The following is a 21,089-nucleotide window of genomic DNA, read 5'->3' on the forward strand; positions in this document are numbered from 1 at the left end:
CATTTTATAGATGAGGAAAGCAAGCTAGGAAAAGATAGAGTCCAAGAGCTGACGGTCAGTAAGTCGTAGAGTCAGGGTTTGAACCTTGCCCCAAGGATGAGGAAGTCCCTGACCTAGAAGGGTGCCCAGTGCAGTGAAAGGGAGGAGAAAGCAAAAATGTCAGTCGCCATGGTGAGTGTGGGGACCAGGTGTGTTCAGGCACTCTGGGTACAGGGAGGCATGCAGCCCGGGGCAATGAGTCCCAGAAAGGCTGCCTGGAGGGGCTGACACAAGAGCTGGGTCCTGCGTGGTAGACCGGGATGGAGGGGCTGGTGGTTGTGCCAGACAGAAAGGACAGCAAGAGCAAAGACACAGAGGGGCCCAATATGAGTCCAAGGATGACGAAGGGGCGTCAAGCAATGGGGCCGAGGGGACTGTGGGGTTGGAGCCTGGGCTGGGACACCAGATTTTTTCCCTGAGGGAGACGGAGGCCCATTCAGAGGATTCCCAGGGAGTGACATGGTTGGACATGAGTTTTATTTTAGGTGGAAGATGGTGAAACTGGAGAAGGGAAAGGAGACCTCAAACAAGGTCAACGCAATGGGCAAAGATGAGCAACGGGAAATAAGTTAGAAGGTGGTTTCTTTATTTTTTTATTTTTTATTTTGAGATGGAGTCTCACTTTGTCACCCACGCTGGAGTGCAGTGGCGCTATCTCGGTTCACTGCAACCTCCGCCTCCCGGGGTCAAGCAATTCTCCTGCCTCAGCCTGCCGAGTAGCTGGAATTACAGGCACGCACCACCACACCCAGCTAATTTTTGTATTTTTAGTAAAGATGGGATTTCGCCATGGTGAACAGACTGGTCTTGAAAACCATGACCTCAGGTGATCCACCTGCCTTGGCCTCCCAAAGTGCTGGGATTACAAGCAGGAGCCATCGCACCCAGCCTAGAAGGCAGTTTCTTATACTGAACTTATTTTCTCTCTATACAAGCAATGATGTGAGAGCCCCTGCATTGTACAGAAGCTGTGAACATTCATTTTGAAAACAACAGAGGGAAGAGAGTCCCTTTTGAAATTTTTTTGAGGGAGCTTAGCCTTTCAAGTTAAACCACTTATTATCTAATTTTCTTTTCCATAGAATCTCTGCGGGGGCAACGCCGAGAAGGAGCAGATGAGCAGCTTCCATGTCATGAAGCTGGCGGTGGAAAACTGCACTGTGAACCTCACCACACCAAGCATCTCACTTCTCGCATCTGAGAAAACCTCAGCTATAAGGCCAAGGTAGCTAGAGGAGCCCGACACAGGTGAGACATTCCCGATCTCCCTGCTAACCTCAGGACAGCCTGCCCATTAGGAACTTCCAAAGACACATGGAACTCACCACTGACCTGCTTAAACTTAACCCAGATAGCTGAAGACGAAAGACTTCATATTCTGCTAGAAGCTTCGAAGCTCCATTATCTTCCGAGTCATTCTGTCCTAGAAGAAAACAACAAATAGTCTCGTTAAATTACCCACAGGTGAGTGATCAATCGGCAACATTAAATGAAAAGTTCCCATTGCATGGATAAGACGAGGTGTAATTCAGAGCAAACTACTATGATAGTTCACGCAAAACCTTGTTTTCTGAGATTTTATGTACACAAGTAACAGCTAACCTGACTCTCCACTGGCTCTAAGGCCGGCTGAAGCATCATCTAATCTTTCTATATGATAGTAGCAAGAAATGATTATAGAGAAAATGTTGTAGGCATTGCATTTGATTAGACTCTGCAACTGAGATGTGTTCATTGAAATACTATCTCCTCATTTGTTAATACATGCCAGTGAATGTAAAACAAAGGACTCCAAGGTTCATATCTGGGGTCACAGAACTTTGGAGATGAATGGGATACTCCTCCTCAAAGATGAAGAAATGAGATCCAGGGAGGCTGTCCCACCCGCAATCTAGCAGCCAGTTAATGACCAAGTCAGAAGTTCATCAACCAGGGCTCTGTCTGCTACATCAGACTTAACTTAGGGTCACAATTTTGAAATAACAGCTCTTATGAAGGCTTTTGATTCAGAAAACATTCCAAATTTCATGTTGGCTTTACACTTTTTTTTATTTTTTATTTTTATTTTTTTGAGACGGAGTCTCACCTTGTTGCCCAGGCTAGAGTGCAGTGGTGCAATCTCAGCTCACTGCAACCTCCGCCTCCTGGGTTCAAGCAATTCTCCTGCCTTAGCCTCCCAAGTAGCTTGAATTACAGGTGCCCGTCACCACACACAGCTATTTTTTTTTTGTATTTTTAGTAGAGATGGGGTTTCACCATGTTGGCTAGGCTAGTCTCGAACTCCTGACCTCAAGTGATGTGCCCACCTTGGCCTCCCAAAGTGCTCAGATTACAGGCGTAAGCCACTGCGCCTGGCCTAAACTTACTTTGTAATCTTTCTAGATGTGGAAGTAATTTACATTTTTGCAATAAAATGCTAATAATCAGCTCAAGACACACTTTTTCATGGAAAAATGAGTCCCACAAGGACTCTGCCCCGTGACCGCTCACATTTTCAGCCAATGCCTGACCTGTATGTGCTGAGTTTCAGGAAGAAATTGCTGTCCCTGAAGCGCAATTTGCCTCCAGGCTCCATAGAATCTTGGAAAACCTTAGCATGCCTAAGCGGGTTGGGATCTGAGGCTAATAGAGTTCAACCTCTCATTACACTTAAAAAAAATGCAGGGGAGTCAAGTGGTCAATCCAAGAAAGAGCTAGGTGCAGAAATCCAGAAAGAAACGCAGGTTCATCGAGCAGCTATTAGCGCTGGGCTCTGTGCCTGCTGCTACAGGTGAATGATCTCATTCTTCTCACAACTGCCCCCCAAATGCACATGGGCACTTCTCCATTTTACAAATGGGGGCACGAAGAACCCCCCCCTCGAACCAAAGAGAGGCCGAGTTCTTTGGTTCAGTTAATATTTATCTGCACATCTCCTTATATAAAGGAGAAACAGACAAACTGTCTGCCCTCAGTGAGCTCACAATCTAACAGGGAGGAGAGAAGCAGATTCAGGCATTTTAATCCAAACTCAGTTTTCTTTTCTTTTCTCTTTTTTTTTTTTTTTGAGCAAATTCTTCTAGATCTTGAATCAGAACTAGAACTACGTTGTTCAAAGTGTAGCTTTCAACGTATTAAAAGGTCATGAGATTCATCTAGTGGGTCTTGATTACCATTAAAAAAAAATATATATATGTATGTATGTATTTTTTGTTGTTGTTGTTGTTTGAGACAGAGTCTGCTCTGTTGGCCAGGTCACACCACACCCGGCTAATTTTTGTGTGTTTAGTAGAAATGGGGTTTCACCACGTTGGCCAGGCTGGTCTCAAACTCCTGACTTCAGGTGATTCGCCCACCTCGGCCTCCCAAAGTGCTGGGATTATAGGCGTGAGCCACCGTGCCCAGCCTGATTAGCATTAAAAATACATAAATGAACAAATAAAGCAGAACACAATAGCATAGACTAGAAAATAGTGTGTATATAGTAAAGGTAAGGAAACTCAAAAGGGCATATGTCTATGTATCTCTATGAATCACATAAACCTCTGTGTGTACTGGTTTGCGATGTAAACTATATTTCCTTTTGTAGGCCACGGTGGGAAAAAAGTGTGAAAGCTCTTGAGTTATAGAATAAAGTGACCAGTGCTGTATTAGAGGCTCATACAAAATGGTGAGGGCCAAGAGGAGCAAGTGTCTGCCTAGGGACCAACTAGCATCTAGCTGGAGTGAACTGGTACAATTTTGGTTTGTCACCAAGAGAAGTCTTTTAAAGGTGAGATGCCCAAATCCAATGCCCAGAGATAGGAAGAACTGGAGAAGGAGTGTTAGGCAGTTCTAGGGATGAGAGATGAAAACAGAGTCAGGACTCATTTCCCTTAATAGCCTGGGACAGGGGATGGGCACCTGTCAGGCCATGACACCAGTTCTGCATTTGCATGAGAGCCCCAGACTCAAGAAGATGGACCCCCAATTCTAGCCCTAATTGCTAGAACTGTGGGAGCTGATAGAAGTCTACAAACACTGGTTAGCTCTGGACGGAACTTCCTACCATTCCACTGCCAAAAGAGTACAGGAGAGCATCAGAGTCCGAAAGGCCAGGAGGTTAAGGAGTCAGACTCAGGACCCTTAAAACTTTTTTTTTTTTTTTTTTTTGAGACAGAGTCTCTCTCTGTTGCCCAGGCTGGAGTGGCGTGATCTCGGCTCACTGCAACCTCCGCCTCCCAGACTCAAGCAATTCTCCTGCCTCAGCCTCCCGAGTAGCTGGGATTACAGGCATCTGCCACCGCACCTGGCTAATTTTTGTAGTTTTTTTAGTAGAGACGGGGTTTCACCATCTTGGCCAGGCTGGTCTTGAACTCCTGACCTTGTGGTCCACCCACCGCGGCCTCCCAAAACGCTGGGATTACAGGCATGAGCCACTGCACCCGGCCCCTTCATACTATCTTAATCCCCAGAACGGAGGCTCCTTTGGGATGGCAGGTTACTGTGATCTCCCTTATCAGGATATAGTTATTAAATTTTCTGTTACTTTAATAAAACTTCCTTCAGACATCTTCTAGGTACCATGTTGGTAAGTTGAAGGTTCAGGGCAATCCACTACACTGTCACGTAGACATATTATCTCAGGTTTCTGAGAACGGATTTGAGGCAAGAGAAAAAAGGTCCACCCACAGAACAACCTGTGGCACTCATTCACACTGTAAGGCTCTCTGACGTGCAGTATGCAATGACGTGGCCATGACAGGCAGCTCAGGGGCAGTCATATTTTGGTGTCTTTGTTATTGAATATTTATCTGTTAACAAGCAGTAATATGAGATGACATCAAGATAAATTATCTTATCTATGATTTCGTCCATATTTTCCCCATACAGGATTATGATGATGACAAGAACTGGATACTATACAAAATAATCAACCCCAGAAACATATAGAAAAGTAACAACCAGATATTTATGTTTTACGTTTCTTCGCCCATCATGTGTGTCAGACTGTACAAATATCAGGGACTTTAACAAGTTCTCTTTCACTGTAGGTTATGGCTAAAGAGAGAACACTAGTGTATGTTGAAATAGACAGAATAATTAGGCTGGGCGCGGTGGCTCACACCTGTAATCTCAGCACTTTGGGAAGCCGAGGAGAGCAGATCACGAGGTCAGGAGATGGAGATCATCCTGACCAACATGGTGAAACCCCGTCTCTACTAAAATACAAAAAATTAGCCGGGCATGGTGGTATGCACCTGTAGCCCCAGCTACTCAGGAGGCTGAGGCAGGGGAATCGTTTGAACCTAGGAGGCAGAGGTTGCAGTGAGCCGAGATCATGCCACTGCACTCCAGCCTGGGCAACAGAGCAAGAATGGAGTGGAGTAGTTCAATAATGGCTCACTGCAGCCTCTATCTCCTGGGTTCCAGTGATCCTCCTACCTCAGCCTCCGGAGTAGTTGGGACTACAGGCATGTGCCACCATGCCTGGCTATTTTGTGTAATTTTTTGTAGAGACAGGATTTTGCCATGTTTCCTGGGCTGGCTTGAAACTCCTGAACTCAAGCAATCCACCTACCTTGGCCTCCCGAAGTGTTAGGATTACATGTGTGAGCCACGGTACCTGGCCAGGGCATGATCTTTTATCTTATTTAGGAACAAATGTAATAGTTCATGTGAAACTGCTTCATGAACCAAAAGGTATCCTGTAAGTATTCACCACTGTCATTATTATCAATGCTAATAAATTATTTTCAAGTAAAATACTAAAAGTAAAACACCTGTAACCCTAGCACTTTGGGAGGCCGAGGTCAGAGGATTGCTTGAGTCCAGGAGTTTGAGACCAGCCTGGGCAACACAGCAAGACCCCATCTCTATAACTTTTACAAAAAAATAAAAAATTAAAATAAAAAGTAAATGAAATTGTATTCAATGTTTCCTGATTATGTGGTTTTGCATACATCTAAATTCCAAACCAAGGACTCAGGTTTAACTAACATGTTCAAGGATTAACATTCATAATAAGGCAGAGAGTTTAATCACAATTGTTCTTCATAACAGAAGGGTAAGTGGACTCTGGTTACTAAGTAGTCCTATTGTCTTCATCTGATGGATGAAATCAGAGGAGCAGAGAAGCTAATGAAATGCCCAGGGGCACACAGTAGCAGAACCAGAGCAGAAAATCAGACACCCTGGCCACTAGAGCCCCTGCTTTTTCTTCTAATCTTGCTCGCAGTTTGGGTTGTTGGTTTGCTCTTTCTTACAAAGTCAGAAGCTGGGCCGAGTGTGGTGGCTCGTGCCTGTAATCCTAGCACTTTGGGAGGCCGAGGCGGGTGGATCACCTGAGGCCAGGAGTTCGAGACCAGCCTGGCCAACATAGTGAAACCCCATCTCTACAAAAATTAGGCATGGTGGCAGGCACCTATAATCCCAGCTACTCAGGAGGCTGAGGCAGGAGAATTGCTTGAACCCGGGAGGCGGAAGTTGTACTGAGCCGAGATCGTGCCACTGCACTCCGACCTGGGAGAGAGAGCCAGACTCCATCTCAAATAAATAAATAAATAAATAAAAATAGGCCCTGTGCAGTGGCTCACACCTGTAATCCCAGCACTTTGGGAATTTGGGAGGCCAAGGCAGGCTGGATCACCTGAGGTCGGGAATTTGAGACCAGCCTGACCAACATGGAGAAACCCCGTCTTTACTACAAATACAAAATTAGCCAGACGTGGTGGCGCATACCTCTAATCACAGCTACTCAGGAGGCTGAGGCAGCAGAATCATTTGAACCCGCGAGGTGGAGGTTGCGGTGAGCCGAGATCGCTCCATTACTCCAGCCTGGGCAACAAGAGCGAAACTCTGTCTCAAAAATAAATAAATAAATAAATAAAAATAAAATGTTTCATATTCAAAATGCACAAGTTTTTCAGCTTTGTTTCTTACTTTTAGGTTTTAATGATGTTCAGAGCAACTCAAAATGTCCTTTTCCCGCAGGAGTAGTCAAGATAAACCCCAGGTAAATTCTACCAAATGGCAAAGCAGAGCCAGCAGTGCCATTCACTGCAGAATACCTGAGTCTGGGCTCCCGGCCAGCACCGGCGAAGGCCCCTACTGTACCTTCTGGCTTCACTCCAGAGGCAAGAAAAGAAAGCACACCGCAGAGCACACAAGCCAGGGTTATGCGATTCCAGCTCTCCAGAGTCTAACTTCACTCCTTCTGTAGCTGAATTTAAAAAGTTGCCCTTTTCTGTTTATTTGCACAGAGGGCCGTTTAACATAAGAGCACAAAGAGTGGGGGAACACTACAGCCATGTGGACTAGAATGATTTCCAATCACAATAAACACTCCCAAAGAGGGAGGAAGATGGTACGCAATATATTTCCTCTCTAACATTCTTTAAAATAAATGCACAGCCTTGGAGGAGGCAGCCTGACATGTTTCCACTAGACGAATGTGTGGGAAGAAAAACAGATCTTTGTACACTACCTGCACTGTGCCCAGGCCCCATTCCAGACCACAGTTTGGCAACTGGATCCCAAGGGGCTGAGTATCTGGAGATTGTCTACAATGCAGTTTGTCTGGGCTGCTCTGAAATCAACAAGGCTTCATTCCTTTCCGTTAGCTCTCAGCAGAGTAACATCCAGGAGGGTGCTGTGCTCTGACACATTGCGCAGAGCCTTCTGCATCCTCCAGGCTGAGTCTCGGGCCGCTGAGAACTGCTGTGATGGTTTGGAAACCCCAGTCACAGCGGGCCACAGCCAGGAGCCAGCCAAACCTAAATTCTGGGCTGTCACATTTTGGAGCTGTTTCCCCTGAAGCATGTGAGCAAAATCCACAAAAATTTTAAAGCAACATATGATTGCTGTGAAAGAATATCAGGGATCCTATTTTCTTCATCCACTTCTGTGAATCCATTCCTTCTAATGGCTGAGTCCACGTGTCATTTTGCATTACTCACTTTGAACAAGACACAGAAACACCAAGCATCGTGGCATGGGGCAAACTACATACTAGGAAGCCTTAAAACATCACCACCAACAAAAACGCTTGATTCGGCCGCTGTTACCAGAAGAGGGTAGAAGAGGCCAGGTACAGTGGCTCATGCCTGTAATCCCAGCACTTTGAGGCCAAGGCAGGGAGATCACCTGAGGTCAGGAGTTCAAGACCAGCCTGGTCAACATGGCAAAACTCCATTTCTACTAAAAAATTAGCGAGGCGTCATGGCGCATGCCTGTAGTCCCATGTATTCAGGAGGTTGAGACACCAGAATTGCTTGAACCCGGAAGACAGAGGTTGCAGTCAGCTAGGATTGCATCACTTTACTCCAACTTGGGCAACAGAGCAAGAGTCCGTCCTTTACGGCCACGCACGGTGGCTCAAGCCTGTAATCCCAGCACTTTGGGAGGCCAAGGCGGGCGGATCACCTGAGGTCAGGAGTTCAAGACCAGCCTGGCCAACATGGTAAAAACCTGTCTCTACTAAAAATACAAAAATTAGCCAGGAGTGGTGGTGGGCTCCTGTAATCCCAGCTACTTGGGAGGCTGAGGCAGAAGAATTGCTAGAACCCAGGAGATGGAGGTTACAGTGAGCCAAGATCACACCACTGCACTCTAGTCTGGAAGACAGAGTAAGACTCTACTTTTTTTTTTTTTTAAGTCTTTTACTCTCTCAGTTTTTAAAGACATCCTTTACTCCTACTCAACATACACCTAACACTAATGACCTGACCATAGAAAGTTTCTATCAGATGATTAATCCTCACAAGGCTATCAAATTCCATCCTAAACATCTTTACTATTACTCAAAGCAGCAGTCCATGAACTTGTTAAGCTGAAGGATAAAACGGACATATGGGGTGCAGGTGACCTATTGTTATTATTAGTGCTGTCCCCTAGAGTTGTGCAGTGCACAACCTGTGAGAGCACATGCAGCAGCCCTGATAATACTTATTATACCAGTATATACTTTTCACTCATGTATTTATAAAGCATGTATATTATAAAAGCAACATGCATATTCTGTTTCCTGTAAAGATCAGTTCTTTCGCATGTCCGTGTAAATCTTATTGGTCACCCAATGCTTATTTACTCAGTGTCATTATTCTAAATGAACATCAATCAGTTTAGTGTCCAATTGCTAGGATCTCTTTTCCTTTTCCTCTTTGAATATAAATATACTTGAAAATCATACTTAGTTTCACTTGAGGCATCAGTGACCTTTTTTTTTTTCTTTTGAGACAGGTCTCACTATCACCAAGGTGGGAGTACAGTGGCATGATCATGGCTCACTGAAGCCTCAACTTCTTGGGCTCAGATGATCCTCCTACCTCAACCTCCCGAGTAGCTAGAACTACAAGTACACATCACCACACCCAGCTAATTTTTTTTTTTTTTCGTATTTTTTTCTAGAGACAGGGTTTTGCCATGTTGCCCAGAGTGGTCTCAAGCTCCTTGGCTTCAAGCAATCCTCTCACCTTGACCTCCCAAAATGTTGGGATTACAAGCATGAGCCACCACACCCAGCCAACAATGATCTTTGATTTCACCAAAAATTGGGGCTGGATTCTAATACTGCCTTATACATTTTATTTTTATTTTATTTTATTTTATTTTTGAGACAGAGTCTCACTTGGTTGCCCAGGCTGGAGTGCAGTGGCCCCATCTCGGCTCACTGCAACCTCCACTTCCTGGGTTCAAGCGATTCTCGTGCCTCAACTTCCTGAGTGGCTGGGACTACACGTGCGTGCCACCACGCCTGGCTAATTTTTGTATTTTTAGTAGAGATGGGGTTTCGCCTTGATGGCCAGGCTGGTCTCAAACTCCTGACCTCAAGTGATCCGCCTGCCTCAGCCTCCCAAAGTGCTGGGCTGACAGGCCTGAGCCACCGTGCCCGGCCACATTCTGCCTTATAAATGTCTCTTTGAAGTCCCTATTCTCTTGGGCCTTCTCATATCTCCTTTGAGCCATTATATTAGTTTCTTAACTGTTGTTACAACTTCTAGTCTCTCGCAAAACAATCTGTCCCATTATAGCCAGAATTACTTCCTAAAACACGGATAGGTTTAGGTCCCTCCTCTGTTTTAGAAACTTTAATGAATATATATTGCCTAGGAGATAAAGTCCAAACCAATCACCATGGTAGATGACCCATTTATAATCCACTCAGCTTGTCAGTCTGAGCTAATTTGACTTCCAGTACTAATCGATATCCACTCAGGTATCCATTCAAGAAAAATCTATCGGGCCCTTGTAAAAACACAATGGAATGGAGGAATTACTGGAAAAAGTCAGTAAGACCCATTCCTAGATATCAGGGTGCAAACAAACGGGAGATACAGACACATAACTATATCATGAAAATTGACCATGGTGAGTGCAAATTGGCCCCCATCTGGCGTACCAGCCTTATAGCCAGTAAATTCCCACTCACCCCTTTTTCCTATATTCCAACAATGGTAAACTTTTTGTTATCCAAAACTGTGCCATGTTCTTAGACACCTGCACACGTTTACTTCCTCTCCAGTGCTTAGAATGCCCCTTCCCTATGTTACTGTCTGGTGTTCTCTTGGCACATGAGTGGGTTAAGAACCCAATGGCAAAGCGGTAAAGGTCAGCAAGAGGGAAGTCAGACCCTGGAGCAAGAGGCCCGAGCCACACCGCATATAAAGCAGCCAGCCTCTTCATGCTGATGAAGCCCCGTCTCAGCCCCGTGCACCTGTCCCCTTTCCCAATGTGGGGGAAGATGGTCTTTGTGTGGCTGAGTTTAGCCAAGACCCCAGAAAACTGTGGTCTCAATAGAGGAGGTGGCAGATGGCAAAGTGGGCACAGGACGGTGGCACTCTATGTATAACATGATTTCTTTGGGGTGCCTTGCACAGCAAAAGATCCCCTGCAGCTAAATCCAGTATCTCTTGCTTCTTTAGGGCTTGATAACTGAGTACTGGGGCTCTGTAAAAGTGGTTTCTAGAAGTATTTAATTTTGCTTGGGATCAATATGTTAAGGCCACTGGTGTAAATACCAAAGAAGAAATGAGGAATTTCTATTTGAAATGAAGCATAAATTACTTTCCTCCTTCTCTTTGTTTTGTCCTTCCATCCTTCCTTTCTTTTGAAACAGGGAGAAACTGACTTGTATGACTGGTAGATGTCATTTTTGTATATATCTGAACACATTAAACAATCCATTGAAAAAATCAATTTCAACAAAGTGAAATTAACTTTAGAGTTACCAGCAAAAGAGGGTAAAATGTGGAAGCTGCCCTCAAGAAATTCATAACTAGAGGTTACATTTTAGCTAGTTAGTCCTGCCATCTCCCTCAAAGTAAGATATTCCAACCTATAGATATTTATTAGGGAGAAATGTAAATAAATAACTCAATGATTTAAGTAAATAGATCATAAGTCCACAACTCCCTCTAGGCTAAAACTGGTGACTTTCTCAAGCAAAAATAACTTAGCCGAAGCCCAAACAACAGAGAAGTAGACTAGAGTGTGTATGTCTGCAGATTCATTTCTGTATGTGAATATTCACCAAGAGAGGTGGATGAGCATGGATATAGACGCTTGTCACTGCTGTAGCCACATCCAGGTGAGCCAAGAGGCTGCAGAGCAGGTAGAAACTGCTGATGCTCGCCCTGGCCAAAGATGATGTTGGGGTGGGTCTGTTGTCTTCCCCCACACCTGGGATCCACTGGCTCACCCACTCTGTGACTGGGGCTCCCAGGAGGCCCAGTTCCCTTCTTCCTGGAGCCCCTGCTGGTCCCTACACTAAGCTTCCCAGCACACCCATCCCCATCCCGGAGATGGCCTGCTGTGATGACAGGACTGGCTCTAGAAAGCAGGGCTCGTTCCACATCCTTCTTACACTAACTCCATCTTTTCCCTGGGAGATGCTCTCAGGCTCTGCAGTTCTGTCAGGTTTTGTGTCTTGAAGTCTTCAAACTTCTTCGGGCAAAAACCTCATGAAATCAGCACTGGGGGATGTTATCTTCATTTCACAAAAGAGAAAGCTGAGATGCAGGGCAGCTCACCAAAAAGATATTTAGTCAGTAAAAGCCATTCCAGTAAGTTATGAGAAAAACCAAAGATATGCCATGGAAGTTTGAGGAAAGCACATTCCGGAGTGGCGGTTTCCCCCTCTGCAAAAGGCAAAGGCCCATCCACGCTCCCACAACGGCCATCACCATTTCAGAATCCGAAACAAAATGTGCTTCCTGACTCTTTTCTTGCATAAAATAAACAGCACCACTTTTGAAATCATTATGTAAAATTAACTTCAAAGAAACAAGAAACATAGCCAAATAAAGGGCGGCAGGGGGAGTTTCAGAAGTACCATTCTCCCATATCCAACCCCCACCACTTTTCCAGCTGAATGCAATTTTTGCCCAGAGAGCAACTTTGTCTGCAGAGACTACCCTATACTTGGGAAGGAAGAATGTAAGTAACAAGGTGCAAGCATCAGCATAAGTTTCAACTTCAAAAGGAATATAATCACCGTTTCGGTAAACTCGCCCCTTCCAGATAAACAACTGTGTTCCCAGGTTGAAGATGAGTCATGTCCCATCCCCAGAGTCCTCCAAACCACACATTCCTCTTCCTGTCCCTGGCAGTCATTTGCATACATCCTAACCTAAACCAGGGCCGCTTATAAAAGGGCTTGTGTGGAACTTTCTTCTATTTAATTCCAGTGCTTTCTTCCAGCTACCCAATCTGTATGTAATTAAAATCGTATTGCAGCAAATGTTGAATGGTATGAAAAGTTTTACCATATGTATACAATTGACTAGTTGTAGAATTTGGCATGTCTGCAATGATCCCATTAACGAGGAGCGAGCCTGGCTTATTTTGGAGTGTATGTTATATGCTTTGGATAGGTTCTGTTTTTAACTTGTACTAACGCTGTCTGTGATGTTTAACCCTTTGTCAGCGGTCACCAAGAAGTGTTCCTGCATTTCAACAATGAGGACCACTGTACCCTAATCAAAACCTCAGGTCAAAAACTATTTGTCTAGTGCAGGAAGTTTCCTTTGAAAAATTTCCATTTTCTAAACCAAAATTAGCCTGCTCTGTCTTAACAAAGGCTGAGTAGATACCATCAGAGCCTCTGGGATCAAGCTGAACCAAATGGAGAAAATACAGATGCAATCATCACTTCCAAATACTGAGACCCAGGATGCTCCTTGAAGCTTGAAAGAAACGATTTTAGGACAAAAAGAGGAAGTACTGTACTACTGCAGATAATAAAAATGTGAAACTTATGTCCCAAGAGGTAGCAGATAAAATATAAATAAATTCAAGAAGGAGTTAGCAAAGGTCATGCTGACAGATCTACCTTTGAGGAACATTCCTGACATTCTGTGACTGACACAAGGGAGGGAAAGCATCTTCCCGCCTCACCACCCTCCCCACCACACCCACCTTTCCCACACAACAACTGAAAAAACTGGGGCCTTTGTCAGAGGAAGAATACAAGGTCAGATAAGCCTTTGGTCTGACTCTCTGGGTCAAGACTTGATATAATTTGTAGATAATAGAGCTGACCAGTTGCAATTTTGCTTTAAAGACATTCTTCAGTAAAGACTGCAGAATGAGTTGAAGTCTTTCTCAACATGTGCCATGAAGAAACATATGGTCTTAATCTGTGGGTTTAAAATTGTTTTAGAATTACATCAATGAGACATATCCTCAAAAGAAAAAGCAGGCCACCAACCCCAAACACGGGAGTATAAGAGCAGTGTAGGATAATACTTCTTTCTAGCTTAATGTCTTACAACAAATCTGTTGTAAAAGTTCTTTAAAAAGGAACGTTCATCTGGAGCTTTAAAATATGCATATAGGAGCTTTGGCAGAGGGTATTAGTTTCTCGCTAGAGGCAGGAGCCCCGCTAAGCTGATCTGAGGATAGAGTGAAGGCAAAGGTACCCAGCACCTCCAGGAAAGGGAGGTGGAGAAAGAAATGCTCTCATTTCATTCATCAGATCAAGTTCTCAAATCAGAATTCAAATCCTCAGTTCTCAGTGCTGAATGTTAAGCCACAGAATGTTAAGATTAGAAAACCACCAAATGAACCTAAACAATTCATCCCTTAAAAAGGAGATGGATATTGTGACAAAAATTTCTTCTTTAAAGTTGGGTACCTAGGTCAGGTATGGTGACTCATGCCTGTAATCCTAGCACTTTGGGAGGTTGAGGCAGTGGATCACTTGAGGTCAGGAGTTTGAAACCAGCCTGGTCAACATGGTGAAATCCCAACCCTACTAAAAATACCAAAATTAAAGGGAAAAAAAATTAGCCTGGTGTGGCAGCACATGTCTGTGATCCTAGCTACTTGGGAGGTTGAGGCAGAAGAATGGCTTGTATCCAGGAGGCAGAGGTTGCAGTGAGTCGAGATCATCCCACTGTACTTCGGCCTGGGCAACAGAGCGAGACCCTGTCTCAAAAAAAAAAAGGAATTGCTCTGAGACCAGTCTAGACGGTGCTGCCTCCATCACCACGCATGGCTTAACTGACACAGAAACACAAGATGCTTTCACCTAAACAAGGCCTCTGTGTTACCCGGTCAGAGTGTTCACAATGTTCGAATCCCCCATTTTCTCAGCCCTGGAAAACTGTTAAATCCTATCAGTGTAGGAAATTGAAAAATTCGCTTCTCAGGAGATGGTTAGGCTGAGAACTGATAAGTGGTGGGGTGAGGGGAATCTGCCTGGAGCTAGGAGGATGAGGCTGGTCCTTGTGGTTCCCATAATCCTATTAAGCAGTTCCTAGCCGAACTTAATCTGGTCCCGAAGTGGATGGCTGGAAGATAATAGCTCTTGGACTTTAAGTGTCACTTAACTATATAGGTAAAACTCTAATCTCTGCGCTCAAGGGCCCATCAGTGTAATCAAACTGAGGACTCTCAGAGGAACCTGCTTCCCTGGCAGCCTGGGGTTGTAGCAAACGGTAGTTACAAAGTGCTCCTTGGAGATAGGTGCCTTATTTGGGTGGAAGCAATTTACTCTGTTCACTAGAAACTCATCCTGTCTAGACGACAGGGTTGATCTCAAGTGTTGGAGTAAAGAGGAAATCCTCCATAACTTGCCTGCCAAGGTAAAGACTCAGGTTCACCCTTGGAACAACTGTAATCAATCTCAAGACGTCCTCTGGGTAACAAAGGATGCTAAGACAGCTGCTTCTTCATTAGCCAGGAACACTAAATAGAAACCATCGTGAGTGGAACACCCATTGGCTGACTGCAGCTCAGCCCCCGCTGTGGATGGCCAATTTAGATGAATAAATGTGCTTTTGTCTAGTTGTTCCATCAATTACTAACAGAGGGAAGTTAAAATCGCCAACTGTGATGGCGGATTTGTCTATTACTCCTGTAAATTCTGTCAATCTTTTGTTTTCTTTCCTTTTTTTTTTTGAGACAGGCTCTCACTCTGCTGCCCAGGCTGGAGTGCAGTGGCACAGTCATAGCTCACTACAGTCTCAACCTCCTGGGCTCAAGAGATCCTCCTGCCCCAGCCTTCTGAAGAGCTGGGACTACCGGAACATGTTGCCACATCCAGCTAGTTTTTAGTTTTTTGTAGCAACAGAGTCTCACTATGTTGCCCAGGCTGATCTTAAACTCCTAGCCTTAAGCGATCCTCCCACCTTCGCTTCTCAAAGTGTCAGGATTATAGATGTGAACCATGGTGCCTGGCCTGTCTATATTTCTTCATGTATTTTAAGCTCTATTGCTGGACATATACAGTTTTATGACTTACATGTTCCTGGAGAATTGTCCCTTTTACCTCTGGTAATATCATCCTGAAGTCTGTTTTCTTGTGTATTAATATGGCCATTCCAGCTTTCTAAAGCATACTGTTTCTGTGACATAGTCCATCTTTTTTCTTTCAACTTATCTGTATTTATATTTAAAGGCATCATATAGTTGGGCTTTTATTTCTGCAGCTAACAATGTATATCTTTAAATTGGACGGTTTGGTCAATTTATATTTAATGTTAACTACTGATGTGATTGCATTTAAGTCTGCTGCTCAAATTTACTTTTGGTTTGTCCCATATGTTTTTTAAATTCTTCTGCTCCTTACCTCCTTCTGGATTAATTAAACATTATTCAGAATTCCATTCTTATTTCTCTATTGTCTTTTAGCTGTGCCTCTTTGCATTTTTTTAGAAGAGTTAATATGATATTTATTTATTTATTTATTTATTGGAGATAGAGTTTTGCTCTTATCGCCCAGGCTGGAGTGCAATGGCGTGATCTCAGCTCACTGCAACCTCCACATCCCAGGTTCAAGCAATTCTCCTACCTTCAACCTCCCAAGGAGCTGGGATTACAGGCGTGTACCACCACACCCGGCTAATTTTTGTATTATTAGTAGACATGGTGTTTCACCATGTTGGTCAGGCTGGTCTTGAACTCCTGACTTCAGGTGATCCACTCGCCTCGGTCTCTCAAAGTGCTGGGATTACAGGCATGAGCCACCTCACCTGACCCTAATATGATTTTATAAGAACAAAAACAAATACCCTAATACCATCTGCCTCAGGATATCAAATCAATGTATTAAATGATGTAATTGGTTATCTAGAAGAGCTGAGAATTCTCGCACCGTCACTTCTGCCAAGTCCTTAAAAACAGGGAAAAGCAATTCTTCTAGCTCTTCTATGATTCTATACAGGAAAAGAATTTAGAGGTTTTTCTTCAAGCAATCTTTATAAAAATCGAACTCCCTGGACCTTCACAACTTGCATCCTAAAAACTCAGATTTCGGCACTTCTGTTATGTTTCCTCATGGCTCTTCCATGAATTTCCTCTGTACTCATGCAGGATTGCAACGCATTCTCTGAAAATACTCTCCAAAATCAAGTGTCAGGCCTGAAGAGAACTAAACAAGTCTACGGCTTGCAAGGAGCGCCCTCTTGAGGGAGCCTTTATACAAATGTTGAAATCCGTATGCTTTGTCTGAACTCACGGTTCCAGCATCAGGGGGTAATAAAATCAGTCAATCCAGGAGATACACTGGCTAAATTACGGATGTAAATATCTTCTTATTAGAAGAGAGTTCTAACTCCTGAAAGTCAAGATAATCTCTAGCAGAAAAAAAGTAAAAGCAAAAACAAAAAACAAAACACAGTACCTCACTAAATGTATTCCTTAAATATAAAGTAATACAAAGCTACAAATACACTAACAATCAGAAAGACAATATGACTCCAGCATTCCAGTGCTCCTGTTCATTTTAGATATTGTTCCTTTTCTTGAACACGGAAAGGTAAACTTTCTCCAGAGACACAGCTGGTGGGTGTGGATGCGTCACACAGTGGTCAAGAGAAAGACTCCTGATCAGAGGCACCAGAGCTTAGAGACTGATTCTGACACTTCGCAGTTTGCGTGAACTTGGGGAAGGTTTTTGTTTGTTTGTTTTGAGAGTGCTGTGGCACAATCATAGCTCACTGCAGCCTTGACCTCCTGGGCTCAAGTGATCCTCCCACCTCAGCCTCCCAAGTAGCTGGGACCACAGGCACACACCACTACACCAAGCTAATTTTGCAATTTTTTTGTATGGAGATGGAGGTTTCCGCCACATTGCCCAGGCTGGTCTTGAACTCCTGGGCTCCAGTGATTCACCTGCCTAAGCCTCCCAAAGTGCTGGGATTATAGGTAGAAGCCACCATGCCCAGCCTTGGGGAAGTTTTTTAATCCCTTTAAGTTTAAGCCATGTGCAAAATTAGGGTGATAAGAGAATCTACTTCAGAGGGTTGTGAAGATAATTAAGTAATAAAATGCACATAGAGCCGTGAGCACAGGATCCAGTGCAGAGGGAGCCGTTGTGGGTGCTGGTGCTACTGATACTATCCATGATTATAAGATTCTAATGGGGCCAGGCACTGTGGCTCACACTTGTAATTCCAGCTCTTTGGGAGGCCAAGCCGGCAGATCAAGAGATCAGCCTGGCCAACATGGTGAACCCTTTTCTCTATCAAGAACACAAAAATTAGCTGGGCATGGGGTTGTGCACCTGTAATCCCAGCTACAGGGCTGAGGCAGGAGAATCGCTAGAACCCGGGAGGCGGAGCTTGCAGTGAGCCAAGATTGAGCCACTGCACTCCAGCCTGGGAAACAGAGCAAGACTCCGTCTCAAAAAAAAAAAAAGACTCTAATGAGCAGGACACCACCAAACAAAACAAAACAAAACAAAACAAAACAAATCACTAAAGCTGCTTTTTGTGTCCCTGATTATTACATTCTTTCAACTTTAGTTTAGAAAAAAATATTTTTTTTTTTCTGATTTTTTTTTTTTAAACCATCATTCAGGACATTGTCTGCTAACTTAGAACAACAGCAGATTTAAGGTGTTGTGCATATGATACTTGAACGAGCACAGCCAGTTCAGAGGATGAGCTGATTAAGTCACTTGCCCGAGTTTCACGGTTCAACCAAAGCTACCAGCACAGTTCCCACGGCCACTCTCCGCCCTAAGCTATGGTGAGGCTGCCTCTCTGACTTGATGCTGGAAATGTGGAAGGACCACATTCTGTTGAGATTGGTGACCTTGTTCCAAACTTCCCCTAACTACCAGCCTCGCAGCAGAACAGAAGTCATGCTTACTCCTTTGCACCTGTAGCCTCCGAGGTAATGCTGTCCCCGAGGTAATGCTGTCCCCGAGGTAATGCTGTTGCAAACCTCTTTGGTCAGCTCTGAGTCTTCTATTTGTTTTTGTTTGTTTACTTGTTGGGCTTAGGTCTCCACCTCTGCCCAGAACACTGAAATGGCAAACAAAGCTGGGAAACTGGCAGGACAGTCTGCAAGACTTGAACAATATTGGAGAAACACGAAGGAACAAGAGGCAGAGAGGTGACGACCTCATTTTCCAACAGATGCAATGGTGCTATTAGGAAAACACCCAAAAGGAAGCGCCCACATGGGAGGATGGAGATAATGACAAGACCAGAGAAAGTCTCGGAAGCTCAAACACCACCGTGCAGTCAGGAGTTGTCTGGAAGTTCCAGCAGGGCATGGCAGAAATAACTTTGCCCAGTACCCTGTGCAATTGGGCAGGGCAGGCCCAGGGACAGCTCAGGGCCACCACTGATGCGTCTTCCCGAAGTGTGAGCTGGGGAACATCAGGTCACATGTTAGCTGTAGGACAAACCCCAAGCATCCTCCCATAGACTCGATTTTATTTAAAAATTCCTAGGCGGTGCGGTCGGAGAGTTAAGTAGTTTGACAGAGTACAAATCATGACTTGTATATGAAAACAAATCTATACGCAGGAATAAAGGGTAAAGTTCACACATAGTTTTATGGCCACACAGGAGTTTGTGATAAAACAAGCTATTTCATGCTTTTGGCAAATCTCTGCTGTGCCTCTGGCCCGGAGGACAGGGGATTTATTTTTCTCCTTTGCCAGTAAGAGTAACTGGGTGAGGGCCGGGTGCACTGGCTCACGCCCAGTGACTCACGCCTGTAATCCTAACACTTTGAGAAGTCAAGGTGGGAGGATCACTTGAGGCCAGGAGTTCAAGGGTAGCTGGGCAACATAGGGAGACCCAGTATCTACACAAAATTTTAAAATGTAAAAATTGTAAAACTTAGCCAGGCATGGTGGCACGCACCTGTGGTCCTAGCTGCCACGAGCTCAGGACTGCCTGAGTTTGAAGCTGCAGGAAGCTATAACCGAGCCACTGCACTCCAGCCTGGGTGACAGAGTGAGACCCTGTCTCAAAAAAGAAAGAGAAGAGAAGAGGAGAAGAAAAAGTTCCTGGGTGGGGAAAAAGTCAGAACTGCTGCTCGAAAACATCAGCAAGCCCCCCATCTTAGAAGTGTGGTTTTGTGAAACCTCTTTGAGGCCTTACCTATTGACCACTCCAAGTGCTTCTGTAACCCGAACCAGTTCAACTGATTAACCATTCCAGGTGTAACGTTAACCGTGTTACAGTGCTGCAGAACCAGAATTGCCCGGGCATGGGCAAAGGGAAAAGCTTTAACCCCCTGACTGTTCCCACCACAAGCCTGGCAGACCCGCTGCCATGGCATCACCTGGGACTAGTTAGAAAGGCCACAAAGGCTCGTGCCACCCCAGATCGGGGAACAGACTTGAGCACTGTTTGCTGTCCCCTGGCCAGTCGGTTCACAATACACTTTTATCTTTTCTTATCATCTGGTACCATCGCATTGGCTTCCGTGCGAGAAGCAAGCTCTGTGCTGGGTAACACTTCTGACCCAGAAGTCTTCACCTACATAGCAAGGATGCTTGGGGGACATGTAGAAGCTTCCAGAGAGTACCAGATGTTGTCCCATGTGGGGAATCCAGACTCCCCCCATGTCCTTGCTACAGAGCAGGCCACCAATCCCTCTACTGAGAGTGGCTCAGCCGGCTTTAAAGGTGAGCCAACTTGGAGGCACAGCGGGCTTACAGGGTAGAGAGGAGCAGTGTGCTGGTGACCAGCTGGACTTCTCTCTCCTGCTGAGGCTGAACTACAGCAGGAGACTGCATCATCCCACCCTCCTCTTGGGACCTGGGAAGGCCTGGGAAGATCCCAGAGGTGAAAACAGAAGCTATGCATAGCATTTCCCAGCGGTCTCACCACGACATCTTTTCAGATCTTGATCGGCCCTGGATAGGAAACTTAAAAGGGAAGGTGATAAGCCAGAAGCTTTTAAAATTAGGAATGTGTTACTCAAAGCCCCCCTTGGCTTTTATATCACAGCTACCTTGAGGCGTTTTCATTAGGATTGCTCGTGAGGCTTGTGGAAATGCTGTCTGTGGCCTCCTGAGGAAAGGAAGGGTATGCGTGTGTGTGTGTGTGTGTGTGTCTGTGTGTGTGTGAGAGAGAGAGAGAGAAGAGATAGTCTGAGGTTTAAAAGCACTGGCAGGAAATATCAAGTTCTATTTTTAAAAAATTAACTTTCAATAATTACAGCTGACATCCTATGAAATAGGTAAATATAATTATCCCTTTTCTGATCAGAAAACAGGCACTGCAAAGTTCTTTTTCTTTTCTTTTCTTTTCCTTTCTTTCTTTCTTTCTTTTTTTTTTTTTTGAGACAGAGTCCCACTATGTTGCCCAGGCTGGAGTGCAATAGCATGATCTCAGCTCACT

General features: G+C 44.6%; 1 protein-coding gene across 1 annotated transcript in view; it reads right to left on the minus strand.

Annotated features, from left to right (window-relative positions):
• The window catches only part of SCAF8 (SR-related CTD associated factor 8), a 229,674-nt gene that overhangs the window by 16,546 nt on the left and 192,039 nt on the right, over positions 1-21,089 (minus strand). Inside the window, exon 22 of the transcript XR_004442877.1 lies at positions 1,372-1,462. The gene's annotated coding sequence lies outside the window, so the exon portion shown is untranslated. The remainder of the gene's footprint in view (positions 1-1,371; positions 1,463-21,089) is intronic.

The sequence above is a fragment of the Trachypithecus francoisi genome, unplaced genomic scaffold (genome assembly GCF_009764315.1).
Source record: "Trachypithecus francoisi isolate TF-2019V2 unplaced genomic scaffold, Tfra_2.0 Lachesis_group15, whole genome shotgun sequence".
Classification (NCBI taxonomy): Eukaryota; Metazoa; Chordata; class Mammalia; order Primates; family Cercopithecidae; genus Trachypithecus; species Trachypithecus francoisi.